A 10185-nucleotide genomic window follows, 5' to 3' on the forward strand; every position below is an offset into this window, starting at 1 on the left:
TGTCCCCCCGTCGATGCTCATTTCGATCATTTTCGATAGACGACATTTATCGAAAGGTGTTTCCGTCTCCGCTCGAAATTAACCGTTTCACTGCTGAGGAGCGCTATCGCGCTCTTCTTATGTTGTGCCAAAAATGCGAAGAGCGCGATAGCGCTTCTGTTTTTTTTTTTAAGCCAAGACTGCGGAGAGCGTAATAACGCTGCTCTAAATCACTAGAATTTGTGCTTATTACCAATTTTATTCGCAAAATTAATTAAAACAAATTTATGTAAATAAGTGGTATTTTTGAATTGTTGTTGTTGCAAAGCAATACAAGTGAGTATATTGTATTGATATTGTATTGTTGTGAGTGTTTTACATTGTTTCCCATACACGAGCAATTAGTGCCGCAGTTTTTGCGTATGTCCGAAAAAATACGTCAGCAGCCAAACGGTTAAGGAGCACCGTCGATCATCTTTGTCGATCTTATTAAACGATCGAAATTTACTAGACAATGGCTAAACAAATCTTTGCAAACATTCAATGGAATAACCAACAAGATTAGAAAATTGTATTTTTTAACTTCTTTATCTAAAGCACAGAACAAACAGTTTAAACAATGCGTTATGAGGTCGCGGCAACTTATACACATGCTGAAAATTGAGATCGACAAAATGCATTGTTTAAATTTACGTTCTGACCAGATAAAGAACATTTCTTTTATTCCAAGTAATAGCAACATAAATAGAAAAGTATTTTAGTCACTGTACAGTGAAGTCTAACATTTACAACGAAATTCAAGTCATTTCGACCAGGTTGAAGAAAGTAATACCGTTTTAAAAGTTGTGTGGACACTTTTGCTCCTCGCTGTACGAGCCAAAGTTTTCGGAAATGCGATGAAACGACACTCTATGATTCACGGCGAGCGATGCAGCATGGCGAACAAGATTTCTTCAAGATGCGATATTATTGCGCCCGAGCGCGCGGGTTCTGCTGCGGAATTAAGAAAGCGGAACTATCGGGGGAATCGAAGTAGCGAAACTAGCACGACGAGGCGTGCATAACAATGTGTCGGGTATTAGAATCTCATTGAACAGAATAGGCACTCAACGAGTCCCTGTGCCATTCACATGGGCGACGTGCCGGGTTACTTGCGTGCCAATCGAATCATGCACTGGTAACGCTTCCGGTTTACGGATAACTTTGATGTCAGATCCTGGCAGTAAATGCGAGGATAATGCCGACGCCGTCGTACTGCAACCAGAAATAGATCTCATCGATACCTTTGTTACGATTAGCCGTGCCATTGTATCGCAATTTGATATGGTGCCACTCACGGCCGCTTGTCCCTTTGCCTGTCGCTCTGTCTAAATTAGCATCGATCACGCCGCGAGACATTTCAATTAAAACACAGATACATCTATGCAACGCTGATCCAACGACGAGCGAATTTTTGACAACACGGATCTCGACCGCAATTCAGTGCCACGATACCAACGCGAGAAAGCCGCGCGCGTCACCATCAATTAGGTCAATTCTTGCTGCGCGAACCCACATCTCCCTTTGATTATTACACACCGCTAATCCCGACCGATACACGTTGATCGCGCTGCATCACGGTTCGCTCTTATCGCATCTCTGTAACCGTCGACCTCGAGAGGAAAGGTCGACGACGCGCTTCGATTCGATTCCGATCGAATTTTACGAGCTGTGGAGGACCTCGAAATAATCGAGTACGCGTTTTTCTAAGCTGCGTTAACTTCTGGAGGAACTACGGTAAATTCTTCCCAATTGTGCTTCAGCTTGTAAACTGTAAATATAACTTTGGTTTTATAGTTGTTCTCGAATAATCGTATCTCCTCTTCCCAAGTTGTCCAGTTTCTTCGAAGATCGAACTTCGCGGGATACTTTTGACCGCTCGTGCGGCTGTTCCCAGTTTTCCGATCATTTGTTTATTTACTTATGTTCGCGCATGGTTCTTGTACGAAACAACGATTATAGAATTGTCTACATTTTCGCATTTATAAAGCAATTCGAGGCCAATATACAGGGTGATTCATTTATATCGATACAGTCAAATACCTTCGAAACCGTCGATGACATTAAAAAATGTTTCAAAGGAAATTCGAATGGTCTCAGGGGGCACGTGATCTGATATTAGTAAGATTTTTGTAGGCGAACATGTCGTGGACGTATGAAGGTCTACTTTATTTCTTTTTAATTTAAAATACTGTCATATATTTTTTGTTGTACTAGTCGATTCAGCTCGACATTCTCTTCATAGGAATAATAAGCCATTTATTGCGAGAAATCATTGGTTTAGAAGACATTTGAATTTTAGTATCAACAACCTAGATGAAAGTAAGACTGCAATTTCGATGATAGCGATGTATTATTAAAAATTGTGATGTATAATAAGATATATAAATAAATTTATTATTTAAATTTTTTATTATTAAATTTTTTATTTAAATAAATTTACGATGTATTATTAAATTACTGAATGCAGTATAAGCATGTATGAACAATCTCGCAGTGTTTCGTAACAATAATTTCGCAAGTTCAGTAAAAAGAAATTCCCGAAAGTGTTTCCGGCCCTCGTATGTAAAAAAGTAATACTACAAATGCAACCCAATTCGCTTCACGCTTTAACATTCGAACGGCGGACTCAGGGTCCGTTCGGACCCGGTCTGGAATAATTGATATCCGAATGTCAAGTTTCTGACAACTAATTTCAATTTTCACATGTTTCGGCAAAGCCTATAAAAACGCTAACATATCTAGAAGGAATACGATACAAAACATGTTGAAAAAAGATCGATAAGTGAAAAGACAGATGATCGCAAGTGTACTCAGTTATATTTGATCAGAAAGATCCGCCGAGGTGTCAGTAACCCAAGAAAAGCAAAGATCGCATCGAGTTGCCAGAGCTAAACAGAACGCCTACTTCCTGTTTGCTATCGTCTTACAAGCCGCCACACTTTCATCAAAACCACTGACCGATGAGCAAACTTATTAGCCGAAATTCAAGTGAAATCAAAGTAGCTGTTTATCGCGTCCAAAATTGTTTTAACGTTATTATAAGGTTAAGATTATAATATAGTAGGTTATTGAATTCGTTTTGGCATAATGAAGTCAAAAATAGATATTAATATTTTTCTAAAAAAATTGAAATGACTTCAATTATTTATAAGAAAAATTTTGTTTCCGAAATTTGATATCTTCCTGAACAAGAGCCTAATCATATAGTATGGTAATTCCCTCATTAACAACAGTGGCAGAAATATGAAATAATCTACACAATCTACAACCCTTAGATTTTTATTTCCCATACAAAATCAATTGTTTTCCTTCCCAACCAAGTTCTCGAAGAAGCATTATTTACATATATAGTCTTTAACACTAGATTTACGGAGTTATTGACATTATTATATTATTATCATGAGTTATTTATTCAATTTACATGTTACTTACGACAAATGCTACAATAACACTCGTTAAAGATTGGAATAAATGTCTTATCGTTACTTTTATAAACTAAGTTACGTTTCATTTCTCCCACGATGCAAAATTTTCTACCGAACATTCTCCTTATGTAATCTCAGTTTAATTGTATACACCATCTGTGTTACGAACTTATGCGCGTTGCTAACAGTCTTATAGAGGATTACGTAGCACTCAAATAAAGAAGAAAATAAATAAATTTTGGAAATGCTTCTGGAAATGTAACATGTCTTATTGTTACTTTTATAAACTAAGTTACGTTTCATTTCTCCCACGATGCAAAATTTTCTACCGAACATTCTCCTTATGTAATCTCAGTTTAATTGTACGCTCCATTTGTGTTACGAACTTATGCGCGTTATTGGAAATGGGTAGTTAAATAAAAGTAAAACGCAGTGAATTAAACTTATCCCTTTTAGTTTATTAATTTGATGTACGAGGAAGGACCGTCTTTACTCTCCTGATTGCTCCAGGAGACTGAAGACTATTCACAAAGACGAAACCAAAAACGTCACCTAAAGACAAAGAGCACTCTGTTCTATATACATATGAAATCATTGTTTATCTAATGGTACTCTGGCGAGACTCTCGGCGTCGATTCGTTTTTGTAACTTATATGCTAGAAGGAAAAACTTCTGAGTATTCAAAAGAGAGAAAATAATCCAATACGCGTTGCTAATAATCTTATAAAGGATTACGTAGCACTCAAATAAAGAAGAAAATAAATAAATTTTGAAAATGCTTTTGGAAATGTAACGCTTCAAAGAATTAATTTTGAATACGCTGAACGGTTTTGCAGCCCACTGAGGACCGGGTCGAATCAATCGGCAGGGTGGAAGACTGGATCGCGTCTCCTCAAGGTGCATAATCCTCGGGGCTCGTAACGGGGGGGGGGGGGAAGAAAAACGGCCGCCCACTTTCTCCTCTCGGCGATTTAGTGCGCTTCCTGCCTCGGTCCCTTCATCGATCCCGGTCGGTTCGACGTTCGTTCGTTCGTTCGTTCGTCGGTCGGTCGGTTGGTTGGTTGGTCGGTCGGTTGGCTGTGTGCAGGCAGGTGAAGAGAGTACACGCGTCCGCGGGGAGGCTTGCGCGTCCGCACGAAGAAAGATTTCCGTAATCCGCACACGTCCGGAACTCGTAAGCGTTCGGAACAAGTCGTCCAATTTTTCGGTACGGTCAAGTTTGCGCGGACTCCAATTCCTCGTTACGCGTCCCCTCCCGGCCCCGAAACCACTCCGAGACCACCCCTTACGGCGAGCAGCGGCCCGTATTCGTTTTTCCTCTCTGTTCCCGGCGTTCTTTCGTCGTGCTCCCTCTCCCACGACTTGACCCGTGCACCTACGTTGAATACAGGGCCACCTGCGATCGTTACGGAGCCAGAAAGTTTCGCGGATCGATCCCGTGCGGAAGAAACTCTTCCCACTTTTCTTCTCCTTTTATTCGTCCCTGCCCCCTCCCCTCATCCTCGGCGGCGTTCCACTCGCCCGCCGCCCTCCGCAGCCCCCTTCAACCCCCTTTTTTTCCTGCGCCGTCACTAGTTTTTCTTCCCTCCCTTTCACCTTCGCCGCTTTCTTCGTCCAGCCTCTCCCCATCTTTTTCCATCTCTCTTTCTCTCTCTCTCTCTCTCTCTCTCTCTCTCTTTGCAGGTTCGCCCGTACCACCGTGGCCGCGCGCTATCGCCGACTTTTATCCGCTACCCGAAAATTCCTACCTTTTGTTTCTCTCTGTCCTTTGTTTGTACGTTGGCATGCAAAGCTCGCCCCGCGATCCGCTATTTTTATGGGCACGATTCTTACGGAGGAGATTGCGCGAGCACCCCGCGCCGCACACTTGTGATTCTACGCGGGGACCAAGGGCTTTGTAATGCCGCGTGCCGCCGGCCAGGAATGCGCCGATCGCTCTTTCGAAATCGGCGATATCGCTTCTGCCCTCGAAACCGAGACGGACGTGCGCGAACGCGATTCTGCGATGCCGGGCCTCGTAGCAGAGATTAGCGAGTTCGGGGCTTATCGCGAGCGAACCGGCACCTATATCGAGTCGCGGAACAATGCGCGGATATCTTTTTCACAGCGAACTGTTTAACGTTCGAGCGCGTGTGACAGAAGCACAGAAGGAGATGCGCTCTGTTTATCTCTCGTCGGTTTCCATAGCCGTTTGATCAATCCAATTGTACGGTCCCTATTGATCTTTTACGGACGTTTCGCGGAACGGCGGGCTCTTGTTACAACCCTCCAATGGATCCGGAAGTCTAGCAACATTTCCTGCACACTGGATTTTTCATGGCGTAAGGGCTAAGTACTTGGGAATAGGATGATCCTTCCGCTGCTTTCCAGTGTTTCGATTTCGCAGCCTCGGTCTACAGGTTCGACGCTAGATTTACGGAGCACTGAAAGAAGTGTTTGTCACTTGTGCAATTAGTTCACCCGTTTGTTGCATTTCGTTCATCGAAAACATGTTATGCTGAGTTCATTTCGTACGGTATGCTTTCTAAATATGTGTAACGTACTACACCGTGCTATCAGAAATGATAAACAAACTAATAAAACGGATGCCGAAATTAAGAAAAATTTAAGTTGAAGAAGTAATTTAAAAACGCGGCGGGGATATATCGACGCAAAGAAAATTTAATTCTCTTTTATATATATTATTTATTATATATATAAGTACATATGTCTATATATGATATATATATAATTAATAATATATATAATATATAATGTTATAATTGTTATAATTCTGTCAATTTACTTCAAAGTTAAGTTGTATTAAACTGCGACAAGTGATATATGATATATATATCATATATAGACATATGTGTGTGTATACTTATATATATATATAGACATATGTACTTGTCGCAGTTTAATACAACTTAACTCTGAAGTAAATTGACGGAATTATAACAATTTTTCTCAAATTTGTTCAATTTTCTGTGAGCGTCCGAATACTTTTGGAAGGGAGTGTACGTACATGTAACAACTCTGTATTTGCTAAATCAACCATCTGGTTTAGAGCATAAATGAATAAATAAATAAATGAATAAATAAAAGCAGCAAAAACACTAAAGGCACAGCAAATTGGTCACCCTAGAGTAACCGGCACCGCTACCCTAACTGTGAAACCTGATGTTGGCAACTGATAATAAGAGCAAGGTGTACGAAGGATACCTTGATACTTCGATGCCCGTTAATTCGATCTACTACAAGCATTGAAGTAAGCTGCTGGAAACGGGATACAGTGCGGTGACCGGTCGGTCGAACCGCAACTTTCTTAAATCAATTTCCTCCTCGAATATTTGATTTCATTCAACATTCGCGAAGTCTCGGCACGAGCAGCGAAAACCATGGAATTTTTCGAGATATCGCGAACGTTCGATCGCGAGTATTGATTTTCAAACCAGAAAGCGCGCGATGAGGGCAATTATGAAGCTAACGAAGCACAATTCATCGGAGACAATAGATCGAGCTATGTCGAACATGGGTTACTACAATGAGGCAATTTACAGAAGTTACGAAAATACCGCTGGAACTATGGATGCAATTATAACTGAAATCCGACTGAATCCGTCGAACACAATAATGTCTTCGGTTCCGGGTTTCATTAAATTCGATAAAGATTAAACGATGCACAAGCTAATGCGTATCGAAGAAGAATCGACGTCCATAAAGTTCCATTGTCTTACCCCCCCGCTCGTTGCAGCCTTTCTGAATAATAAAACCGGTGAACGCCATTATCGTTATTACTTCCTTCTGACTCATTAAACGATTCCAATTTAACTTTTATTACTTTGTTAAATTGAACTCGGGGACGCATTATCTTTGTTCAAATATACATGTACTCCGTCAAACTCTGGGATCGTTGAGAGGTAAAACAGAAGTAAGTACAACTTCATAAAATTTCGAAACGCGTTCTTAAATCCGGAACGATCTTCACCGATCTTCGCGCGAGATCAGTTCTTTGCTTTCAATTACAATCTTTCTTGCTGGCCTACTCTAATTAAATCCAGAGCGACAGTTTCTATACCGGATCGAATGTCAGCATTCAATAAAGAAAACCTTTCAACTGTTACAATTGAATCAGAAATAATTAAAAATAACTAAAGATAACCCAAAAGTAATTAAAAATAAATTTGCCTCGTAAGAAACTGAGCAACAAAACGAATAGCCCTTAATATTGAATATCGCTCTCGCAATATAACTGGATAAACATTTGCTGCAAGTAAACGCGATAATATTAATATCCTTAAATTTATAGAAAAAATATTTATACGATAAAGATATACAGATCATATTATTAAAGATAAAACTAATTTAACATTAACCATCCGCTGTCACACTGGATCAAAATGACCCGCACGTTCGTTTCGGAAAAAGTGAAATTAACAATTAATTCAACATACTTGAAAGTGAGATATCGAATTCTAATAAAGCAAACGATGTTCTAGAACGTTCAAATTGTATCCTCAAATTTTTGGGCATCGATAGTATCGCTAGTTATCGAGTGACAGTTGTTCAAAAATTGTACGACGATACGTGCCTCGCATGGAAATGTGCCAGCGGGGGATTAATATTGGCATAAATACATAATAATTCTAATTAATTTTATCAAATAAAAAAATCTCTTTGTTCAATAATTTAACGACATCGCTGAACGATAGTGGATCCACTTCAATCCCCGAAACATACTCCAATATCCGGAATAGCGCGCAAGCGCAAGTATGTCGATGATCGTCGAAAAACTGATGCAAGCAACGCGAAAAAGCCAACAATCGCTTTCCGGCGGGAGAAACGGTAGGATCAAGAAAGCAGCTCCCGATCGTCCGGAAGCGTTCGATAAAAGGGATTAAAGACGCGGACGTCCGATTAATTCGGTCGAATAGATGCGCCTGTTCCCTGTTGGAGACGCGCAAATATTTTTCCAGCCGGTCCGCCGAATAGTCGGGCGCTGCGACGTAGTATTTTCCTATTTATACGAGCACGACAACGACAGGGTTGCCCGGGTAATCCTTGGCTGCTCCGGCGCGGCGCCGACCAAATATTTTCGGAGCGACTACAGACAATTGTTCGAGGCGTTTACCGGGGCGAACAAATCACGCGAAGATTCGCCGCCGGCGTTCGCCCGGGTGACGTTAATCCGGATATCCCGGATACATACTTCGGTACAGGTGGAATACCAGCGGAAGACAGCGGCTTAACCCGTAAGCTCGAGAGATCGACTGGGTTTCTAGCCGTGTTCGAGAAGACGGGGCCCCGGCGTCGGCGTCGCCGTCGCCGTCGCCGTCAGCCCACCCACGAATCCCGGGCAGACCGAGTGTCAAATGATCGGAAACTCTAATCAGGAACCGAGCAATCAATTATCGTAATGCGCATCGGCAAAGCGTTTAAGCGAGGCAAGGATTAGTGCGTGCAATCGGCATCGCTGAAAACCAGCCGAGAAATTCCGCCGCTTCGAAGCCTTGCCAAGCCGAGCCCGCGCGCTCTTCTTCCGCTGATCCGCTGCGGCGAATTCTCGGAACCTGGTGAAATTGACAGAGACATTCGCGCGGTTCCTCGCTCTCGTTCGATCTGCCAACGGTATCGACGACACAGGGTTCTTCGAACGTCTTGGTACAATTACCGCTCAACTCGCTAACGCTCTGATAGAGAATTGTTGTCTTTCGTTCCCATCTTCGAATCTCTCAACACCCTATCCACCGAAGATCTATTAACCCTTTGCACTCCGCTGTCTCCTCTCGTGGGACATCGTAATTCTAGCATATCACTCGGATGTCCCCTCTCGTGGGACATTCAAGTTTATTAGTGATTACGAGGAATTGAGTTATTTCAGCGCAACTTTTTGAGACATGCATGTTTTCCTGAAGTTTTCTCTTGAAATGGCACAAGAAATCAAATCAAAATATAGTAAAATTACTAAGTATATACAAGAAATGTCAGCGGGTTTTGACGAGAACGTGAGAGGCGTGCTCGCGACGGTCCGAGCACTTCGAAGGCGCCATTTGAAAAGAGCGATAAGGCAAGTTTGTAGAAGAAAGGTCGGTATGCGACATAGCACGCACTGTATAGTGAGATTTATAATCATAAAATCTGGAGGGAAAGATTTTCAAAGCTGAACTCAGTCTGGTTTGAAACGTCGAGCGGTATAGATAGATCTAACGAGTGAGAAAATCGGAAAAGTGATTCTTCTCTTGATAAATAAATTGTTTGGTAAAAGTTTTTTTGGTAAATATCATCTTGTGAGTTAGTAATAACAATTAGAAATTTTCAACCTATATATTTATTCATATTTTTTATTAGAACAATGGCAAAACGATCAAACACGAATGAGTCTCATGACACAAGTAGTAGCGAAGATGAGCTCCAGATAGACGTTTATACAGATATGTTAGAAAGACTAACTGTAGAAGGTTTTCTTCTACAGTTAGTCTATATCGTTTTGATAGCAGTGATAGCGATATCGTCCAAGCAACAAGGCAACGAGAGAAAGAGTTCGCATAGATAGCGATTACAACAACAAAATAAAATTATAAAACAAACAATAACAAAATTATAAAAAATAAAATATTGACTTTTTTGCAAATTTCTCGATTTCAGCCAATTCATATAAGTCCAATATCATTATAATATGTTAGTTAGTTCCAAAACCATACTAAATAATACGAGGGTCTGTAAATGCCCGTTTCTGCCGAAAAGTGGCGCTGAGTAG

The sequence above is a fragment of the Megalopta genalis genome, chromosome 6, assembly GCF_051020955.1.
Source record: "Megalopta genalis isolate 19385.01 chromosome 6, iyMegGena1_principal, whole genome shotgun sequence".
In the NCBI taxonomy this organism is placed as follows: Eukaryota; Metazoa; Arthropoda; class Insecta; order Hymenoptera; family Halictidae; genus Megalopta; species Megalopta genalis.